A 12629-nucleotide genomic window follows, 5' to 3' on the forward strand; every position below is an offset into this window, starting at 1 on the left:
CACTAAAAGGATAGTTGTTTTTTTGTTTGTTTGTTTTTGTTTTTTTTTTTGATGAGGGGGTTTCTATTTATGCAAAGAAAGCAGCTGAATCCGCCTGCCGTTTGCATGCTTCTCTGTTCATCTTTCAAGCATCTGGCCTTGCCTCTGATTCCAAGCGGCAATTGAGCTGCACTGAGTTACAGCTCTGCCCACGGCTCTCCCATCTGGAGATCTGTTGGGAAGGGTGAGCCACAGCTTTAAACCTTTACACAAATGAATATTCTTTTGATTGTTTTTTGAATGAATAGATTACTTTTTTTTCTTTTTTGAGATGGAGTCTTGCTCTGTTGCCCAGGCTGGAGTGCAGTGGCACGATCTCGGTTCACTGCAACCTCCACTTCCTGGGTTCAAGCAACTCTCTTGCCTCAGCCTCGTGAGTAGCTAGGATTACAGGCATGTGCCACCATGACCAGCTAAATTTTGTACTTAGTAGAGACGGGATTTCACCACGTCGGCTAGGCTGGTTTCTAATTCCTGACCTCAAGTGATCCACCTGCCTTGGCCTCCCAAAGTGTTAGGATTACAGGCGTGAGCCACCGCGCCTGGCCTAGATTAGTTTAGTTTAGTTTTGTTTTTTGCAGTTTTAGGTTTATAGAAAAGTTTCCATGTACCTCCTCTGCCACCCTCATTTCCCCTATTATTAACATCTTGCATTCATGTGGTAATTTGTTGTAATTGGTGAATGTGTATTGATACATTATTACTTACTGAAATCAGTAGTTTTAAGCTCATGCCTATATTCCCAGCACTTTGGGAGGCCGAGACGGGCGGATCTCTTGAGGTCAGGAGTTCAAGACCAGCCTGGGCAACATGGCAACACCAAATCTCTACTAAAAATACAAATATTAGCTGGGCGTGGTGGTGGGTGCCTGTAGTCCCAGCTACTCAGGAGGCTGAGGCAGGAGAATTGCTTGAACCTGGGAGGCAGAGATTGCAGTTAGTGGAGATCACGCCACTGCTCAAGCATTCCACCCGCCTCAGTCTCTAAAAGTGCTGGGATTACAGGCATGAGCTACCATGCCCTGCCCCTTTATGGGTTTTGATAATTGCAAAATGACATGTATCCATCACTGCAGTATCAAAAGAATAGTTTCACTGCCCTAAAAATCCTCTGTGTTCCACCTATTCATCTCTTCTCATCTCCCCAAAACCCCGAGTAATTATTGCTTTTTTGACTGTCTTTTTAGTTTTGCCTTTTCCAGAATGTCATATAGCTGGAATCGTACAATGGAGAGCCTTTTCAGATGGGTGTCTTTCACCCAGCAATATGTGTGTAAGATCCCTTCGTTTCGTTTTGTGCCCAATAGCTCGTTTCTTTTTATTGCTGAATAACATTTCATAGTAGGGATGTACCACCGTTTTTTATCCATTTATCTATTGAAGGACATTCGGGTTGCTTCCAAGTTTTGGCAATTATGAATAAAGCTGCTGTAGATATTCATGTGCAGGCTTTTGTGTGAACATAAGTTTTCAACTCATGTGGGTAATACCAAGAAACGTTGTTGCAGAATCATTTGATAAGAATATGTTGAACCTTTACGCTTGTTTTTGCAAACAAACTTTTATGTAAAGTGTTTAATGCAGAAAATGTAGCATAACATTTTATTTTAAAACAATATGTTGCATGCAATTTCTTTTTTGACAGGAGTTTGCCAGTTTAGGAATTTGCCACCCAAAGCTAAACACTTTAATGTCCAAAACAATGTTTGGGACATTTGGTTTTTTAAAATTAGACTTTGTTTTTGAGAGAAATTTTAGTTTCATAGCAAAATTAAGCATAAAGTACAGAGGTTGCCCGTATGCCCCTAGCACCTTTTTTTTTTTTTTTTTTTTTTTTTTGAGACAGAGTGTCACTGTTGTCTAGACTGGAGTGCAGTGGCGTAATCTCAGCTCACTGCAACCTCTGTCTCCTGGGTTCAAGTGATTCTCCTGCCTCAGCCTCCCTACTAGATAGGATTACAGGTGTGTGCCACCACACCTGGCTAGCTTTTGTATTTTTAGTAGAGACAGGGTTTCACCATGTTGGCCAAGCTAGACTTGAACTCCTGACCTCAAGTGATCCATCCACTTCAGTCTGCCAAACTGCTGGGATTACAGGCATGAGCCACTGCGTCTGGCCTAGCACCTACATTTTTACAGTCTATCATTTATGAAAATATAGTTGCATGTGGTTTGGCTAATGAAAATGTTGACTTTAAAAAAGAGCAAAACTTCACAACTTTTAAAATTCAAATGCAATAGAAGCACACAGAAACAAGTACAAGCAAAGCAGACCTGACGAATGTAACCATCAGTTCTGGCCGGGCGTGGTGGCTCATGCATGCAATCCCAGCACTTTGGGAGGCTGAGGCAGGCAGATCACTTGAGGTCAGGAGTTTGAGACCAGCCTGGGCAACATGGTAAAACCCCATCTCTACAAAAATTACAAAAATTAGCCAGACATGGTGGCGTGCACCTGCAGTCCCAGATACTAGGAGGCTGAGGTGGGAGAATCACTTGAGCCCGGGAGGTGGAGGTTGTACTGAGCCGAGACTGCTCCACTGCACTCCAGCCTAGGCGACAGAGGCCAACTTTGTCGCAAAAACAAACAAAAATATAATTTCTCCTTCTTTCTCACTCCCACCCCCTTGCCTTGGTCACTACTCAATACAATGTGTAAACTTACAGACATAACTTTTCTGTGCTTCAAAAGTGAAGTTAAGGGTTTTTTGTTATTTTTTTTCTCAGTTGACTGGCAGTTTCATTTGTGTTATTATTTTTACAAAAATGGGATTCTACCATAAATATTGTTCTGCAAATTTTTTTCTTTAAATACAGTACAGATGCTTTTTAATTTATGATAGAATTGTGTCCTGATAAACTCATCATAAGCGATCCAATAATTGTTAAGACCTCAGAAAATAAAATAAAGTAAAAAAGTCATTATAAGTTGAAAATATCATGTTAAAAATTCACTTAATACACCTAGCCTACCAAGCATCATAGCTTAGCCTACCCTGCCTTAATCTGCTCAGAACACTTACATCAGCCTACAGTTGAGCAAAATTATCAAACACAGCCTATTTTATAATAAAGTGTTGCATATCTCATTTAATTTATTGAATTCTATATTGAAAATAAAAAACAGAATGATTGCTTGGGTACTTGAAGTATGGTTTCTACTAAATGCATATTGCTTTTGACACCATTGTACAGTAAAAAAAATCATTAGGTCAAACCATCGTAAGTTGGAAATTGTCTGTATGAACTTTCCAGCTGAGTGCATAATGATTGCATAGTATTCCACAATCCATTACCCTATGATAGAGATATAAGTAATTTTGTTATTCCAAATCATGCTTAAGTAAACATTCTATACACACATCTTTATGCATTTGTGCTAAAATTTCTGTAAGACGAGGCAGAAGTATAGAATTGGGATTATTGGCTCATTTCATACACACACAGACACACACACGCACACACATGCACACACATGCACACACACTCTCATCGATTTAAATGGTTCTCTATAAGTTCCAGCAACATAAGTAAATCTCTACATGCTTGATGGTATTTTTTGCCACCTTCAAAGGCAAAAATTGGAATCTCATTATTTCAAGTTATATTTTACTGATCTTGAACATCTTTTCATATGCTTGGAAATCATTTGAATTTCTTCCTTCTGAAATTGTCTCTGTTCATGCTTTTCACCTATTTTTCTTTTAAAATAATTTCCACAAGTAATATACAACAATTCATATAATACAAGTAATATATTAATGTAATGTCCTTATAAAATTTCAAACAGGGCCAGGTGCAGTGGCTCATGTCTGTGATCCCAGCGTGCTGGGAAGCTACAGTGGAAGCATCACTTGACATCAGGAGTTGGAGACCAGACTGGGCAACATTGTGAGACCTCATCTCCATAAAAAGTAAAAATGAAAAATTAGGTGAGTGTGGTGGTGCATGCCCATAGTCCCAGCTACTCAGGAGGCGAAGGTACGAGGATTGCTTGAGCCCAGGAGTTGAGGTTACAGTGTGTTACGATTGTGCCACTGCACTCTAATCTGGATGACAGAGGGAGACGCCATCTCTTAAAAAATAAGAAATAATTTTTAAAAAGATTTGAACAGCACAGAAGAGTATAGAATTAAAATGTAAAAATTCTGTATCCAGAGATCAGCTACTCTAGTCAAAATTTGGGATGTATTCACCTATAAAGTTTTTTTCTGCATATGTGATACATACATACATGTATACAGACATGTGTATGTGTGTAACTATGATCATAAAAATCTATTCCTGTAATCCCAGCACTTTGGGAGGCCGAGACGGGTGGATCACGAGGTCAGGAGATCGAGACCATCCTGGCTAACACGGTGAAACCCCGTCTCTACTAAAAAAATACAAAAAACTAGCCGGGCGAGGTGGCGGGCGCCTGTAGTCCCAGCTACTTGGGAGGCTGAGGCAGGAGAATGGCGTGAACCCGGGAGGCGGAGCTTGCAGTGAGCTGAGATCCGGCCACTGCACTCCAGCCTGGGCGACAGAGCGAGACTCCGTCTCAAAAAAAAAAAAAAAAAAAAAAAAAATCTATTATCCTGCATCATGCTTTTTGAACTTAATAGATTTATATATAAATTGTTTTTCTTAACAATATGTCATACATAGAGAACCGTGATTTATTTTTATTTATTTATTTATTTTTGAGACAGAGTTTGGCTCTGGCACCCAGGCTGGAGTGCAGTGAAGCAATCTCTGCTCACTGCAACCTCTGCCTCCTGGGTTGAAGCGATTCTCCTGCCTCAGGCTCCCGAGCAGCTGGGACTACAGGCGCCCATCACCACACCAGCTAATTTTTTTTTTTTTTTTTTTGTATTTTTAGTAAAGATGGGGTTTCACCATGTTGGCTAGGCTGGTCTCAAACTCCTGACCTGAGGTGATCTGCTCGCCTCAGCCTCCCAAAGTGCTGGGATTTACAGGCATGAGCCACTGTGCCTGACCAAGGTTTTTTTTTCCAAATTATTTTATTTTATTTTATTTTATTTTATTTTATTTTATTTTATTTTATTTATTTTTTTGAGATGGAGTCTTGCTCTGTCGCCCAGGCTAGAGTGCAACGGCGCCATCTCGGCTCACTGCAACCTCCTTCCCCAGGGTTCGAGCGATTATCTTGCCTCAGTCTCCTGAGTAGCTGGGATTACAGGCACCCACCACCACACCTGGCTAGTTTTTTGTTTGTAGTAGATACAGGGTTTCATCATGTTGGCCAGGCTGGCCTCAAATTCCTGACCTCAGATGACCTGCCCACCTCGACCTCCCAAAGTGCTGGGATTACGGGCTTGAGCCACCGTGCCCGGCTTTGGAGAACCCTGATTTTTAAACCATCCTTTAGTATTCCATGTGGTATAGACTGAATGTTTGTGTCCCACCCCCAAATTCATCTGTTGAAACCCAACCCCGAAGTGAGATGGTATTAGGAGATGGGGTCTTTGAGAAGTTAGGTTTGGATGGAGTCCTGAGGGTTGGAGCTCCCATGATGGGATTAACGTCCTTTTAAGAAAACAAAGAAGCTAGAGCTCGAGTTCTTGGCCATCTGAAGGTACAGTGAAAACGAAGCTGTCTCCAGACACCAGATATGCCAATACCTTGATTTAGGACTTCTCGGCCTGCAGAATTGTGAGAAATAAATGTTTGTTGTTTAAGATGTATTTTTGTTATATAGCCAGAAATGACCAGAACATCATTAGATTTTTCTCTCTTTTGTTTCCTTTCTTTTTAATCAACACATACATATTGCGGGTGGATAAGGCGTTCTTGTAGTGCTTTATAAGTATTAGCCCATTTAATCATCATAACCATCCCATAGAACAGGTATTCATTTGATTAAGAAAACTGAGGTATGAAAAGGTTAAGTACCTTGCTCAAAATCACATGCTGGTAAGTTGCAGAATCAATTGAAATTTTACTTTAAAATTACCTTATTGATAAGTTCATGCTGTTTCTAGTTTCCTGCGGTTTCTCATGGTGCTGCAGTGCACATCCCAGGGAACCAGCAAGCAGCCTGGAGAGGAGCAGGGAGTCAGGTTCAGGGGGACTGAGAAGGTCAGAAGCACCAACACGGGTAGAAGAAAGAACAGCTGAAAGCCTTCTTTCTGAAGTGTGGTATGCAGGTGGCCTGCAGAAAGAACACATTCTCACAGCATCCAGGAGCAGAAAGAACAGACCATGGAGCCAATCAAGGACAATTTATCTTGAGAACAAGGTTAAAGTGAGTCAATAAGGGCCAGCTTGCTGGGCAGGGTTTCAATGTGGAAAAGTTGCTTTATTGAGCCACAAGCTATGATTCTAACAGTCATTATTTCTCAATGATTTGGATGATATGTATGAAAGAATATTATATCATATTTACGTGTTATTACATTATCAAATAACACGTAAATATGATTTGATATATTTACCTGGTGAATTTGCTATATTTACTTAGCATTTGAGAATTTTCATTTATATTGAATTGATTCATATGCATATGGAGTGAATATTTGCTCTTTCTTCCTGGATGACATTTTATAGCTAAAATAAGATAAATACTATTTTTATTTTTATATATTTTTACTTTTTTTGGAGACAGAGTCTCACTCTGTCACTCAGGCTGGAGTGCAGTGGCGTAATCTCAGCTCACTGCAACCTCCGCCTCCTGGGTTCAAGCGATTCTCTTGCCTCAGCTTCCCAAGTAGCTGGAATCACAGGTTGCACACTACCATCATCATAACTATCCCATAGAACAGGTATTCATTTGATTAAGAAAACTGAGGTATGAAAAGGTTAAGTTAATTTTTGTTTGTTTTTTTGTTTGTTTTTTGAGACAGGGTCTCGCTCTGTCACCCAGGCTGGAGTGCAGTGGTGAGATCTTGGGTCATTGCAACCTCCACCTCCCGGGTTCAAGCAATTCTCCTGCCTCAGTCTCCCAAGTAGCTGGGACTACAGGCGCCTGCCACCACGCCCGGCTAATTTTTGTATTTTTAGTAGAGACGGGGCTTCACCATGTTCAGGATGGTCTCGATCTCTTGAGCTGCTGATCCGCCCACCTCGGCCTCCCAAAGTGCTGGGATTACAGGCGTGAGCTGATGTGCCTGGCCAAGAAAGGCTATTTTTTAAGATAATAAGCTAAGAGATGTATAGAAAGCAAGAAATTGAAAATAAAAATAGATAAGAACTGATGAAAATCAGAGTTAGTAGAAATTATGGAACATCTTAGATTTGGTCAAACAAAAAATAAAAACAGGCAAGAATTTCCTTCCTAAAATGAACGAAATTTTGAAAATGTAGAAGCAAAACAAATTTTAGATTTTGAAAACAGAGATCATTAAAACAGAAGTGTTTCTGGAATAAATGTGATTATCTCTAAATATTTTTTAAAAGTCCTTGTTGCATGGAGGCGTATCTTGCTCCTGGATGAGAACACTTGCTATTATAACAATATCAATTTTCCCCAAATTAAACCATACATTTACCTCAACTTTCTAAAATCCCAAGAGAACTATGAGGGTCTCAAGTGGTGGCACTAGCATAGAAATACAGAATCTATGACACAATAAAAACTTGAGAAGCAGATTCAAATATGCATATAAAAGTTGCCTGAAATTAAAGCACTTAAATGTACTGAGGAAAGGATTAACTGCTTAATAAGTGATATTAAAACAAAACATAAGCTCATCAAGTTGCCAAAAATATATTTTTCAAATAAAAATTTCCACTATTGGTAATAGAGTGCAGGAAACAGAACATTCTCATGGTCTGATAGGAGTATAAATCGGCACATTTCCGGTGGGAAATTATACAGATATAAAATCTTCAACAATTTCTATACTTTATGAACCAGTAATTCAATTTCTAAGAATGCGTTCTAAGGAAATCTAGTATTTTATTTTATTTTATTTTTTACTTTTAGAGATGGGGTCTCACTCTCTCACTCAGACTGGGGTACAGTGGCACGATCATAGCTCACTGCAGTCTGGAACTCCTGGGCTCATGTGAAAGAGTTGTTGATGTGTCCAAAGATGTATCTCTGAAGATAATAACTGAGTATTGATTGTTTTGCGTAAATTGTCAATCTAAATAGTCAATAGGAAGACATGATTAAATAAATTATCGAACACCCTCACAATGAAACCTTCACTCAGTGAACACCGTCACTGTGCAGCCATCAAAATTATATAGCATGACAGTGAGCTAACATCTGTCCAGTGCTTAGCATTTGCCAAGCAGATTTCTAAGAACTTGACGTGCAACAACGTGTTTCACCCTCCGCACACATCTGTATGAGGCCGGGCGATGATTACTTTCATATTATAGCTGAGGAACCCAATGAGGGGGTGCAACTCCTTGCTAGTAAGTGGTAGAGCCCGAATTTGAACACTCCTAATCATTACAACTATGTAACAACGTTGAAAGATTTTATGCAACATAAGTGGGGAAGGAGGCAGTGTGCTCAGTGTGACCTGATTTTGGTGAAAGAAGGCATGTATATGGCCGGGTGTGGTGGCTCAAGCCTGTAATCCCAGCACTTTGGGAGGCCGAGACGGGCGGATCACGAGGTCAGGAGATCGAGACCATCGTGGCTAACACGGTGAAACCCCGTCTTTACTAAAAAATACAAAAAACTGGCCGGGCGAGGTGGCGGGCGCCTGTAGTCCCAGCTACTCGGGAGTCTGAGGCAGGAGAATGGCGTAAACCCCAGAGGCGGAGCTTGCAGTGAGCAGAGATCTGGCCACTGCACTCCAGCCTGGGCGACAGAGCGAGACTCCGTCTCAAAAAAAAAAAAAAAAAAAAAGAAAGAAGGCATGTATATAATGTATATATAATCATAGAAGGAAATCAGAATGAAATCCAGAAAGATGCTGAGTGTTTTCTCTGGGGGGTGGGATTCTCAGTCTTTTGAGCAGAGGCTGTTGGTACCCTGGCCCACCCTCGTGTCACCACCTTGAGTGCCCTTATTACAGGCCAGGAGTTTCCTGGTCTCTCTGCCCAAGGGCATCTCTGGCCAGTGCCCAGGGCAGACCAGACTGCTGAGGAGCTGATGTCCCAGGAGTACCCCCTACAGATGACAGAAGGTCCCCTTTGCTGGCTGTGTCCTTCCCACTGTCTCAGAGGGTCCCCAGGAGAATGAGCACCAGGGACCCATAGCAGTAACATTTATAGCAGTGACAACACCTTCATGAGCTTTATCTGTTCCTCTCCCATCTCATTTCTGCTTTCTTTCGCTGTGCTTCCTGGGATCACCTCCCGGCAAACATATTGGCACACAAATCATCTCAGCGTTGGCTTTGTGGAGAATCCAGACTTGGTGAGTAGTTTTTAAATGTTCTCCTTTCTTCAGGTTTTTGTTTGTTTGTTTGTTTGTTTTTCCAGCAAACATGTTGCATTTTAACAAGTTAAAAGGAAGACGAAGTTATTGTTAAAAAGGCATTTACTGGATTTCTAGTTAAACAAGGTGGATTGAACACATGCATTTATCTCCTTCACAAGACTGCAGAAAATGCCATCAAGGGAATAAAATATACAAATACACAGGGCAAAGAGAATAGGAGAAGAGATAGCAGTGTACAAGAAATGCCAACAAATATTTGACTTAGCAGAGCAAAATGTCGGTGAACAGAGTTGCAGTCATGAGGGAAGGTGAGCCAAGGTGTGGGGCTGCCTCTGTGTCTCCTCCAAACACCACACAGCCAGAGATTCAGCCTCCATCCTTCCTCACACGGGAGATGGAGATTGAGTTCGGGTGCCATTGGCTTCGGACAAGGGATGCCCAGTGCCAAGGAAGGAGTGGGTAAGAAACAGGGCTGAGAGCTCTGGGGAGGGAATTGCGAGGTGGGTACAAAATGAGGAGGGGTTGCTTTCTTATTATAAGACTTGTAATACTATCTGGCTTCTAAAAAAACTGTGTGCTTGTATAATGTTCATTTTAAAATAAAATATTGAAGGAATGTTTTTATTTCAATTTAGAAAAATCAGACAAGTGCTATTTAATCCTCAGATGGACACACAGGCACAATGTCTATGGCAGCGCTGGTCACAACAGCCAAAAGGTGGAAATTGCCCAAATGTCCATTGGTGGAAAAATGCATAAGCAACTTGTAGTATAAAATTCAGTTGTAAAAAGGAATGAAGTACTCGTACAGCTACAGTGTGGATGAAGCCTGGAAATATGCAAAATGAAAGGAGCCAGGCACAAAATGTCACCTATCATAAGATTTTATTTATATGAAGCATCCGGAACAGGTAGCTCCATAGAGACAGAATGCAGATGGTGGTTGCCTGGGGCTGGGTGGAGGGTACTGGGGCGTAACTTCTGGAATGGGATCCCCTTTGAAACCAGACAGAGGTGATGGTTGCACACATTGTGCATGTACTAAATGCCACTGAATTGTCCACTTTAAAATGGCTAATTTTACATTTTGTGACTTTCGCCTCAGTTTGAAAAGAAAGAAGGGGACAAAAAAGCATTCAAGACTGATAAAGGACTATGCGCGGTAGCTCATGCCTGTAATCCCAGCACTTTGGAGGCTGAGGCGGGCGGATGGCTTCAGCTCAGGGATTCGAGACCAGCCTGGGCAACATGGCAAAACCCCATCTCTACAAAAAATACAAAAATTAGCTGCATGTGATGGGGTGTGCCTGTAGTCCCAGCTACTCAGAAGGCTGAGGCAGGAGGATTGATTGAGCCCATGAGGTTGAGGCTGCAGTGAGCTGAGATTGTGTCACTGCACTCCAGCCTGGATGACATAGTGAGACCCTGTCGAAAAAAGGAAAGAAAGAAAGAGAAAGAAGAAAGAAAGAAAGAGAGAGGGAAAGGAAGGAAGGAAGGAAGGAAGGAAGGAAGGAAGGAAGGAAGGAAGGAAGGAAGAAAGAAAGAAAGAAAGAAAGAAAGAAAGAAAGAAAGAAAGAAAGAAAGAAGAAAGAAAGAAAGAAAGAAAGAAAGAAAAGAAAGAAAGAAAGAAAGAAAGAAAGAAAGAAAGAAAGAAAAGAGAGAGAGAGGGAGGGAGGGAGGGAGGAAGGAAGGAAGGAAGGAAGGAAGGAAGGAAGGAAGGAAGGAAGGAAGGAAGACAACTAAGTGGGAAGGCAAGAAGAATTAGGAATGCTGGACACTACTGCACTTGCCATGTTTTCAAGAACGTGACTGGGCAGACCAGTGATTCTGCCTCGCAGGATGACATATGGCCCTCGGACCAGGCGACACAGTGGAGACGTGCATGCCAGCCTCGTGAAATCACGGAGGCTCAAGGAGTGAAGGGCTCACATGCCTAATGAGTGTTGAACAGGTGGTAAGACACCCACAGTTAGGAAGGGGATTGATTATTCCACGTGCTGAGCTTTTCTCTAGATTCAGCAGACACAGATGAAAACAAGGAACACGGAGGAAGCATTCTTCAGAATCTCTTTATACTTTGCCTGTTTGTGTCACACATAGTGTTCCCTAAATCCCAGCTTCATCATAAAGACTCCCTGGGCTGAGGAAGGAGCTGAGGGCTTCCCTTTTTAACCCTCTAAAGCTCATAATCTACAGTCACATTTTTTATGAGTGGAATTGTGCTCCAGCCCAATTCATATGTTAAACTTCTAAACCCCAGTACCAGAAAATGTGACAGTATTTGGAGATGAGGTCTGTACAGTGCAGTCAAGTTAAAATGAGGTGACCAGGGCAGGCCCAACTGCAGTATGACTGGTGTCCTTATAAGAAGGGGGCATTTGAACATAGGGACCCACACAAAGGGAAGATAATGTAACTGGACAGAGACAAAATGGCCATCTACAAGCCAAGGAGAGAGGCCTTAGAGGGAACCAATCCTTCAACACCTTAATCTTGGACTTGCAGCCTCCAGAACTGTGAGACCATACATTTCTGCTGCTAAACTCCCCGAGTCTGTTGTACTTTGTTATGGCTGCCCTAGCCAAGCAATACTACACTGTATAATAATCCCTGCTCTTCAACCTTCAAATGCATATTACCTGTACAAATACCTCACTCATCTTGTATTGGGTAATCTTGTGAAATAAACTCATGATCATTTTAGATAATAAATTTTTATAGGATAGATCCTAGGGATAAATAATTTTTTGGCTACAGCCTCTAACGGAACCATCGATGATTACAGTCATTAGTAAATGCTTTTATACTACTAACTGCAAAGAGGATGTTGAGTATCAGTGCTTTAACAGAAACCACCACCTGCTTGAGGAAAAGGTATGACATGAAGCATGGATAACTCACACCTGGGCAGCTCCCAACACAGCACACACACACAGGCAAAGAAGCGGCACGGGGCTGGCGCGGTGGTCATTTACCACGTTCAGTAAATGTGAATTCTGTGCGGCAGCAGCATCTCCTGGGGACTGTAATGTGGCCATTTTAATGCAAAATTAATTGTCAAATATAAGACTGCAGCGGCCTTCTCCCGAGTGATTACCTCACCCTCCAGCAAGTCATCTTCGCTCTTGTCATCGATGCTCCCTACCTTGTTAGCAATATTCAAATGATCACAAATGACTTCAGGATCTCACACATAAAACGCAACACCTCCTGGTCAGCTCACACCCATTCTAGGATTTGT

Source organism: Macaca nemestrina, chromosome 8, assembly GCF_043159975.1.
Source record: "Macaca nemestrina isolate mMacNem1 chromosome 8, mMacNem.hap1, whole genome shotgun sequence".
Lineage (NCBI taxonomy): Eukaryota > Metazoa > Chordata > Mammalia > Primates > Cercopithecidae > Macaca > Macaca nemestrina.